The 8,649-nt window shown below is 58.2% G+C and overlaps 1 protein-coding gene across 3 annotated transcripts in view; it reads right to left on the bottom strand.

Annotated features, from left to right (window-relative positions):
- FRMD1 (FERM domain containing 1) overlaps positions 1 to 7,484 on the bottom strand; it is a 34,459-nt gene extending 26,975 nt beyond the window's left edge. For all 3 annotated transcript variants that reach the window (XM_046669944.1, XM_046669945.1, XM_046669948.1), the window contains exon 1: positions 7,191 to 7,484. The gene's annotated coding sequence lies outside the window, so the exon portion shown is untranslated. The remainder of the gene's footprint in view (positions 1 to 7,190) is intronic.
- Positions 7,485 to 8,649: the final 1,165 nt, after the last annotated feature.

The following is an 8,649-nucleotide window of genomic DNA, read 5'->3' as shown; positions in this document are numbered from 1 at the left end:
TGGCCATCACACAAGCTCCCACCCTTTAGAACTCAAGGTCATGGCCATCACATGTGCCTCCCTTTTCCTGGCCTGAAGAGAAGCACTGTCAACTGCAATGAACCCACACATTCGGTATGACACTTGGCCATGGCCAAACTCAAACGGAAATGTCACTGTAGGCCATGATGAGGATCCTCCCAAGTTTATACATTTGTTTAACTTTTACAAGGTGGCTCAGATTTCCTGGACCAAGCCCAAGGCTTTCACTTGCTCAAGGTCGCAGTAGTATCCCAGAAACGCAAACCAAGACAAACTCAGTCCCTTTACCGAACCTCCAACGAGGTTCTTAGATCTCTGCAGCGAGCAAACCACGTGGTTTAGAGGCCAACAAGTCTTTGGAGACTCTGCCAGCCGCGCGTTTGTTCAAAGTAGAATAAACATAATGTGGACCTCCAAAATTAGAAAGCTACTCTTCACAACGATCCAGAACTTTCTGCTCCTTCCTTTAGGAAACTGGGTTCTGGCGCAGGTGGACTCCAAGAGAGAAACTCCTTTTGTTGGAGGGTGAAATGAAACGAGCTTTCCTGTTTCATGGTATTGTGTGGCATTGTGATTTTAAACAGTGACCCTCCGTGCTTGGTGTTCAGTGTGGGACACTCTTAAGGGATGCCCGCGCTCTATAGTTGACCTCTGTCCCCGCCAGCCACTCACTAGAGGTGACCTTGGATGAGTCAGTTAACTTCTCCAACTTGGTGGCTCTTGAAAACCCTGCCTGCTCAGCCCACCTGACCTGCACCGGTTATACCCTCCTGCCGTCTTCTCAGCAAGGGGCAACCTCCGGGGACCTGGCTAACATTCTATATTTGTACTTTTATATTTTATTCAAATAGAATGCATTTTGTTTCATTTTTATCTTTTTTTTTTTTTTTAAAGATTTTATTATTTCCTTTTTCTCCCCAAAGCCCCGCGGTACATAGTTGTATATTCTTCGTTGTGGATTCTTCTAGTTGTGGCATGTGGGACGCTGCCTCAGCGTGGTCTGACGAGCAGTGCCATGTCCGCGCCCAGGATTCGAACCAACGAAACACTGGGCCGCCTGCAGCGGAGCGCGCGAGCTTAACCACTCGGCCACAGGGCCAGCCCCTTCATTTTTATCTTTTATATTTATGCGTCAAACTTTTCCAAATGCTTTCATATACACAACCCCATATGACAAAAAGGCTCACGTCACTCCCCTTTTAAGGTTGGAGTAAGCTGAGGTCCAAGAAGGATAAGAGAATTGGCTGAGAACAGAACCCATCAATGAGGGGAGAATCCAAGTAATACCCAGCCGGCACTGCTTCTCCCCTGCCCCTATGCCACCGTGTCCCATTTCTAATAAGGCCAGGGACGCCCAGCCAGGGCACCCAGGGCAGGTCCGAAACTCTCAGGGGCTTGGCAAGCTCTGACTGGATCAGAGATGTCCTGGAGGCAGCCGTCCAGGAGGCAGGCAAAGGCACAGAGACCTCCCAACCCCGCAACAGCCAGTGAGGCTGCTCCTGCCGTTCCAGAGAGAACGGACCACAGATTGGTCTAATGGGAGGGGCAGCGACTGGCTTTTCTGGACTTAACATTAGGAATTGACAAACCGGAGGTCAGAGCTATAGAAGAGGGTACTGAGCAGCCAGAAAAATGTGGTGCTTAGGCCACCACGAGACACAGCACTAACACAGCCAGCATAGCCAGGCGTAGGGCAGAAGCGCTGGCCACGTCAGTTCCTTCCCTGCTCGCCGATTCCCGGAAGGGACATCTGCGGAGACAGTACCATCTTCCTGCACATCTGACCCCTGATGGGCACAGGACCACTGCAGAGCTGATCTGTTAACTGCTCACTGAGTCAGTGAAATAAAGACCTAAACCGGGCTTTCTCCACGTCAGGAACCCACAACTTAGAAAGCATGGTATGAACTGCTGAGCCTCTGGGTCAGGCCGGCCCAGCTTGAACCCACTTCCTTCTCCCTCCATGTGAGCCTGGAGACAGCTAGTCGCCTCAGCCACCCGGCATGGGCAGGCTGACAATAAACGGGGGCACCCACCCTGAAGGTCTGCCGGCTGTGAGACCAGCACCTCCCATCACCCTCCCTCTGCTGAGAGTGTGCGGGCCGCCCTCAGCCCACCTTACAGAATCCAGCCCCTGCACCCCCCGGGCGTGGCCCAGGCCCGGCGCTGTGCACGCAAACCCTCCCCGTGTAAGCGAGAAGCTGTGCTCTGTGCCAGGTCCCCTTCGGCAAACAAGGAAAACAGCCCCGACGTGAGCCCTCTGCATTTCCAGCATCTTGAAAGAGACCATTGATCCAAGTTGTTGTTGATGGCAAAGAACCAACAACTTCAAGTATATATGAACTTCAAACCAAGGCTCTCAGGTTAGGTTTTTTCACACACACACACAGACGCCATTATTCATGAAATTTCACCTTTCTGAGCTACAACCAAGCCGGCCACGGGCAGGGGTGGGAGCTAGAGATCCCAAGTCGACAGACGATCCTGCTTCCTGGGGCACAGATCTGGTTTCTCCAAACACTGGCTGTTTTCCGAGGAGCCTCCAGTCGTGGCGGCGCATAAATGCCCACCCGAGAGCCGGGTCTGGGGCCCGGCACCAAGAAACAAGCATCCTCTCTTTCTAGAACCCACAGGAAGAATCTTGTTGGTACCCTCTCAGAAAGCTGAGAGAGAGAGAACTCAGGAAGATGCATTGGGAGGAAGGGACCCTGGCCTCTTGGGGGAGGTGGCAGTGGGGTCACCCAGGCCTAAGGCGGAGGGGAGATGAGGGGAGGCTGCAGTAGGAACCAGAACATCTCTTATCAGGGACTAGTTTATCTGGTTAACTAGCTAGTTACCCAACCAGACCTCTGGGAGTGGAGCCAACACTGGGGAGAGGGACAGACCCAAAAGTCAGGAGGGGGCTGCAGGCTGACCTGACGGTGGGGGCCAGGCCCTCCGGGAGGTGGGTGGGGAGAAGAGCGTGTGGCCCCCTGAAGTAAGATGACACTCTGCAGATGGGGCCTGAGGGGCCCTGAGGATGCGCCCAGGTGGCACAGGGCAGGCGGGCCATCTGGAGCTGGGAGGACGGGCTGCCCTGGGCTGGGCCCCAAGAGGAGTAGGTGGGTGGCTGTCACCTTCAAGCCTCTTCCAAGTTATGGAGTAACACCTGCCAGACCTTGTGAGGCCTCGGAATGAAGCCTTTTCAAATGTATTTCCCTTTCTAGGAGATCGTGTAGCAATGGAGGAAGCCCAGCTCTTGCAGGGACCCCGATTCAGCTGAGAGAGTATGTGCTGCCCAACTGCCCCCTCTGCCCGGGGAGGAGGACACGGGGACTTCTGAACCTCACTCACTGGCTCAAGAGCCGAGTCGGGCGCCTGCCCTGGGACACAGAAGCCCAATGGAGACAATTCAGACAGCAGCTTCACGCTGCCCATGCCTGTGGGTGGGGGGGTAGGGGAGCTTCCCCAGAGAGGGGAGACCTCTCCCACAGCTGGGACCCCCAGGGGGCTCACTTACGTTCATTTTGCGTCTCCCATGGGGACCAGACTTCCTAATTCCTACTATGACTCTGCAAGGTTATGGGGGGGGGGGCTTCAGCTAGGCCCCCAGCGTCCCCCCAAGTTGCAGCCATGCCTGCTGAGGTTCTGAGGGCCTGGCTGCACTCCAGCGGCCATTCCAACTTGTACGATCACGACCCTCAGTGGCTCACAGTTTATAGCGTGATCCAGAACGCACAGACGTGTGTGTGGACCCACAGAGGAAATGGGAGGCCACCAGCTCACCCTCACTTGGTACCATGCTCCCACCAGATCTGACTGCCTGGGTGACCCAGCTTTCGACCTCCGATGGTTTTGGAGTAGGTCATGGAGTGAGCCTGAGAGCTGGACCCGGGTAATCGGGGGCTCCTCCCCCTCCTCATCCTGGGAATGTATGTTCCACCCACCGTTCCCCGCACTAGGAGCTGTTTCAAGGACGCAGCCTTGAGTGGGCATGCGTTGTTGAGACCATCTGGATGGTATATGTGACTGAGCCCCCTTAAGGCCTCTATGTAAACTCTCCAGATTCTGGTGGGCGGGTGTGTACGCCTACCGGTCTTGTGCCGCCCAAGACAAGCCTTGTATGTAAGTTCCCTCACTTACTAAACCTGCCTCTTACCCATCTGTGGGGTCTACCTCTCTCTTTAGTCTCTCCTTCCCCTCTGAGTATAGGAGCCAGTTTTGGATTTAACCCGGGGACCTCGCGATGTTTCAAAGAAACAAATGGAGGGGCGTGGATGGGGTCACTCTCAGTGTTGCTCCGTGAAACTGTTGCTCCTGTCTCATGAACGTTGCTGGCGCACAGTATAAACCTTTCTTTATCGGGGGTCACAGCCACAAACGTTAGCTGAGACCCCAGCGCCCCAGCACCCGACTGGGGCTAATGGGGATGTGCTCACCTGTGAAAACCAAGCATGGCCTCGCCCCTGCACAGCCCCCTGGGACCGTTAGTTTATGGGTCCACTCGGCCAGGCCACGGTGCCCAGCGTTGGGTCAAACATCAGTCTAGATGTTGCTGTGAGGGTAGCTTTATAGGAGGTTAACATTTAAACCAATCAGGTGTGAGTAAAGCAGACGACCTTCCATAACGTGGGTGGGCCGCAGCCAATCACTGAGTGCAAAGACTTAAGACAAAACGACTGCGGGCTCCAGAGGAAGGAGGAATCCCTCTCCAGCTGGCCTTTGGACTCCGACTGCAGCGTCAGCTCTTCCCTGGGTCTCCAGCCTGCCGGCCAGAACCTGCAGATTTTCAATTTGCAGAATTTGGTGCCCTGGGTGCCCACAGGCACTCTGTAAACATCTGCTCCTTCCTCCTCCATTAAGTACCTGGAATAATGAACCCCCTTGGTGATCACTGCAGCTTAATCTTAACATGGCAGTCGCCAGTGTGGGTGATGTGCTGGGAGCCAGCCTCCACCCAGACCAGCTCCGTGAGGGGCCGCTGGTCGCCATCATGGGGTGTCCCTCCAAGGTTTCCTGGAGGAGGGAGCCTGCCTGAGAGATGCCGGCTCCTGGCTGTGCACCATCAGCAGGACAGCGAGAGCCCAGGGGGTCGTGTGAGAATTAAAGGGCTGAGAGCCCTGGAGGGCTTCCTCTGGTGCCTGGCACATCCTCTGTCATCGTCATCAGAACTGTCACTCTGGCTTGCTCATGGACCCGTCCTGGGGAACAATTCCCACCATCGAAGCCTGGCCTGCCAGGGCCACCCAGCAGCAACACAGGCAGGCGAGGGTTGCACAGGGGCTGAACCGAGGGGAGCAGGCAGGGGCCACTAGCAGACTCCTGGCCACCTTGCTGCCCCTCAACCCCACCCCCACCCTAGGGTCGCGTCACACGTTCAACAGGATGGGAGAAGAGAGAAGAGCTAAGATGGAGCGATCATGACACCTTTCTGAGTGACAATGGCACCGGTCCCACAAGTGTCACCTGAGAACGTCCCAGGCCTGTGGTCCTGCCCTTTAAGAGTTGACACCTGAGCCGCCCTTCAGATTGCAGGCGTGTTACAAACAGATAGCAAAATTCCTGCCGAGTCCAGAGTGCTAGTCTGTGTCTCAAGGACGAAGCTTCAAACTAAACAGAAGGAAGTGATTCTGGGTGGGAAATTTCTTGTCCTTTGGGAAACCTCCATCCCAAGAGACTTCCCAACAAACGTGACGCCTGTGGATGTAAAGAAAGAGCTGCGCCACGCCTGCAACCACGAAGCCACTCCTGCAGCATCAGACAACACCTGCACCGTGGAGACCCCTCCCCGGGGGTGTGAAGACGCCCAGATCTCTTCTCTGACCTCCCTGGGGGTTAAATCCCCAAGCATGTGACCCCGCTGGCGTGTCACTCATTTCCTGCACTGCGTCCAGAGTTGAACCCGCTGCATGAACACGACACTGCCAGAGCAGTCTGACTAAGGCTCCTCAGAAGCCACAGCACCTGCTGGGTCACTGGGCTTCAAGAAGAAATGAAATGCAGACGCTCTCCAGATCTCTGCCAGGAGGAGGGCGGGCGCACAGCTGAGGGGACTGCACCTGTCAACGCGGGGCAGGCAAGCTCTGGCTAAACTGGGGCCAGGTGAGGGTGACAGGTGAGCAGGTCCTGTCCCCTGACCTGGTGGGCAGGCCACCCACCCCTGCCACGTCCTGCTGAGAAGCACACTGAAGTCTCCGGGTCCCCGTCTTCCCTGGGTTTGGAGGGCCTAAGATTTCCTGAGGTTCAAGTCCACGTCTCTCGTTCACTTAAGGGGTTTGGCAGGTGCCAGACCAGAACCCTGGAGAATGGGCACCTGAGGACGGCACAAGGACACAGCCCTTCCTGACCCGGAGTCTCGCCTCTGTGTGCCTGTCCCAGACTGTGGGCCTCACACACACCCACGGGCCACCCAGAGCCCGGAGCCCGGGCAGGGGGCGCTACAGAAATGCCCCCTGAGCCCCAGGAGGCCCCAGGTCACTTAAGTGGCTGGGGCCTCTTGGGCCCTCCTGTCACCACCATCCTGGTCACCAGAAAATCCTTGTAAAGCCCAAGAGGAACGGACTGGGCACAACTAAGTTAAGTGGGCGGCGACTTACAGAGCCTTTTGTCAAACAAGCAGCTGGCGGGGCACACACCTGCCCCCAAAGGTAAAGAACCGCCACAGGGACGGGGCTGGGACCCCCTCCCCGGCTTCCTTCTGTCTGTCTGCCTCTTCTAGAAAGACAGGCTGGATCTGCTCCTCCCTCCCCCCGCTGGAATTTGGAGGGTGGGTGTGGGACCCAGCTGGCTTTTTGTCTCCCGGCCACCCTTTTGTTAATACTGAATTGTGTGAAGGGGTCCTGTGGTCCCACAGAAACGGGGACTGCATGTTCTGGGGCCACCCAGCTAGCATCTCCCTTCCACTGCTGCTCACAGATGCCCAGGCACTCACCCACTGACCCCATGGGACCCCCTCCACCCCCACCCTCGCAGCCCCTCCCAAGCCCCCTACTACACTTCTGCTTCCAGCTCCAGCCTCACTTCCTGGGAAGGAAGAAAAGACAAGCTTTGCACGGACGCCTTACTGAACAAAAGAAAGTCTCAACTTTGTCAGTAAACGCTAGGATGTCATTTTGTCGCCTTGTGTCAATACGCCCCACCAACACGCACCCCCCCCACCAAACCACCTAAACCCACCCAAACTTGCCGACCTGGCAGGGTCCACTCCCGAGGATTCGCCACCCTTCAGACGGGCAGGTGCCCCTCCAGGTGCTTGGCTCTCAGTGCATTAGGTGACGACAACCAGCTGCAAGTGCGGGCGACGAGACGCTCTTCAGAACCCCAGAAGATCCTGGTCCGTCTTAGGCAACTTTTAGAGCCCAGCCCTTTTGAAATACGCTCAGAAATCCCAAATTTCCGGCCACACCTGGATCGAGGCGGGGAGGGAATAAAGGTGGCCGCGCAGCCAGGGCGTCCCTGGCCCCCACCCCGCCTGCCCCACCCCGCCTGCCCCTGCCCCTGCGGGGGAGGGGAGGGGTGAGAAATGGGGGGTCACGAGGGAGGGGAGGGGACAAGAGAGGGGAGGAGCCGTGAGGGGAGCGGATGGGCGGGACCAGGGCTGCTCCGGAGAGCCTGGCAGGGGCGCGCCCAGGACCCCCGACCCGGCCTCTAAGTCGGAAGCCGCGGAGGGGGGACAGAGGGCAAGGGGAGGGTCCCGCACCCCCGGCTCCGGGACCTAGGGGCGCAAACCCCGAAAGGCGACGGCGGCGAGGGTGACAGCCGTGGGCCCTCACCGGCGGGGGGGGCGCAGTCAGGGTCCCGGCCGGGCTCACAGTTCCGGGTCCGGGTCGGGATCGGGGGCTGGGACGCGGTCGGGGTCGGGCTCTGGGTCTGGCTCCGGGTCCAGGTCCGGGTCCGGTTCGGGGTCGGGGTCGGGGTCTGGGTTGGGTTCGGAGTCCCGGTCGGGGTCTGGGTCGGGGTCTGGGTTTGGGTTGGGGTCGGGATCTGGGTTGGGGTCTGGGTCCCGGTCCGGTTCCGGGTCCGGGTCGGGGTTGGGGTCGGGGTCCAGGTCGGGATCCCACGGGGTCGACGCGAACGCAGCCGCCGCTGTGTTGCGGTCTCGGTAGATCCACGCGGGGACGCGGCGGTTGAGGGCGATCGGCGGGCCGGGGGGATGTCCGGGCTGGGGATTGGCCTGCGCCGCCCGGCTATCCCTCACCCTCCGCCTCCCCTCCCTGCCCACCTCCTCCCTCCCTGCTCCCCTACCCCCTCCCCTCCTCCATTCCCACCCCTCCCCCTCTCCCTGCCCTCTCTATTCTCCCCACCTTGACCCCTCTACCTCCTCTCTCCCCTCCCCCCTCCCTGCCCCTCTCTCCGCAAGACAGATGGGAGGGGCGCAGCCCGCCGAGCCCGCACCGCCCAGAATTGCCTGCCCCGGGGCTGTCTGTCCGGGGTCACCAGGTCCCAGGATCGCAGGGTCTCAATTTGCTCTTTCCCAGGCTCGCACCATCTCGGACTTGCAGCCCCCGGAGTCTCCTGTCCAGGGGTCGTACTGTCCCGGGGTTGCAACGGGACTATTCTCTAATAATGCCAGCTATCTACTAAATCCTCAGTATTATATAGAATGCTGCAAGGCGGGAACCAATCTCCCCATTTTATAGAGGAGGACTC

Source organism: Equus quagga, chromosome 8 (genome assembly GCF_021613505.1).
Source record: "Equus quagga isolate Etosha38 chromosome 8, UCLA_HA_Equagga_1.0, whole genome shotgun sequence".
In the NCBI taxonomy this organism is placed as follows: Eukaryota; Metazoa; Chordata; class Mammalia; order Perissodactyla; family Equidae; genus Equus; species Equus quagga.
This window is presented reverse-complemented; position numbering and strand designations above follow the sequence as displayed.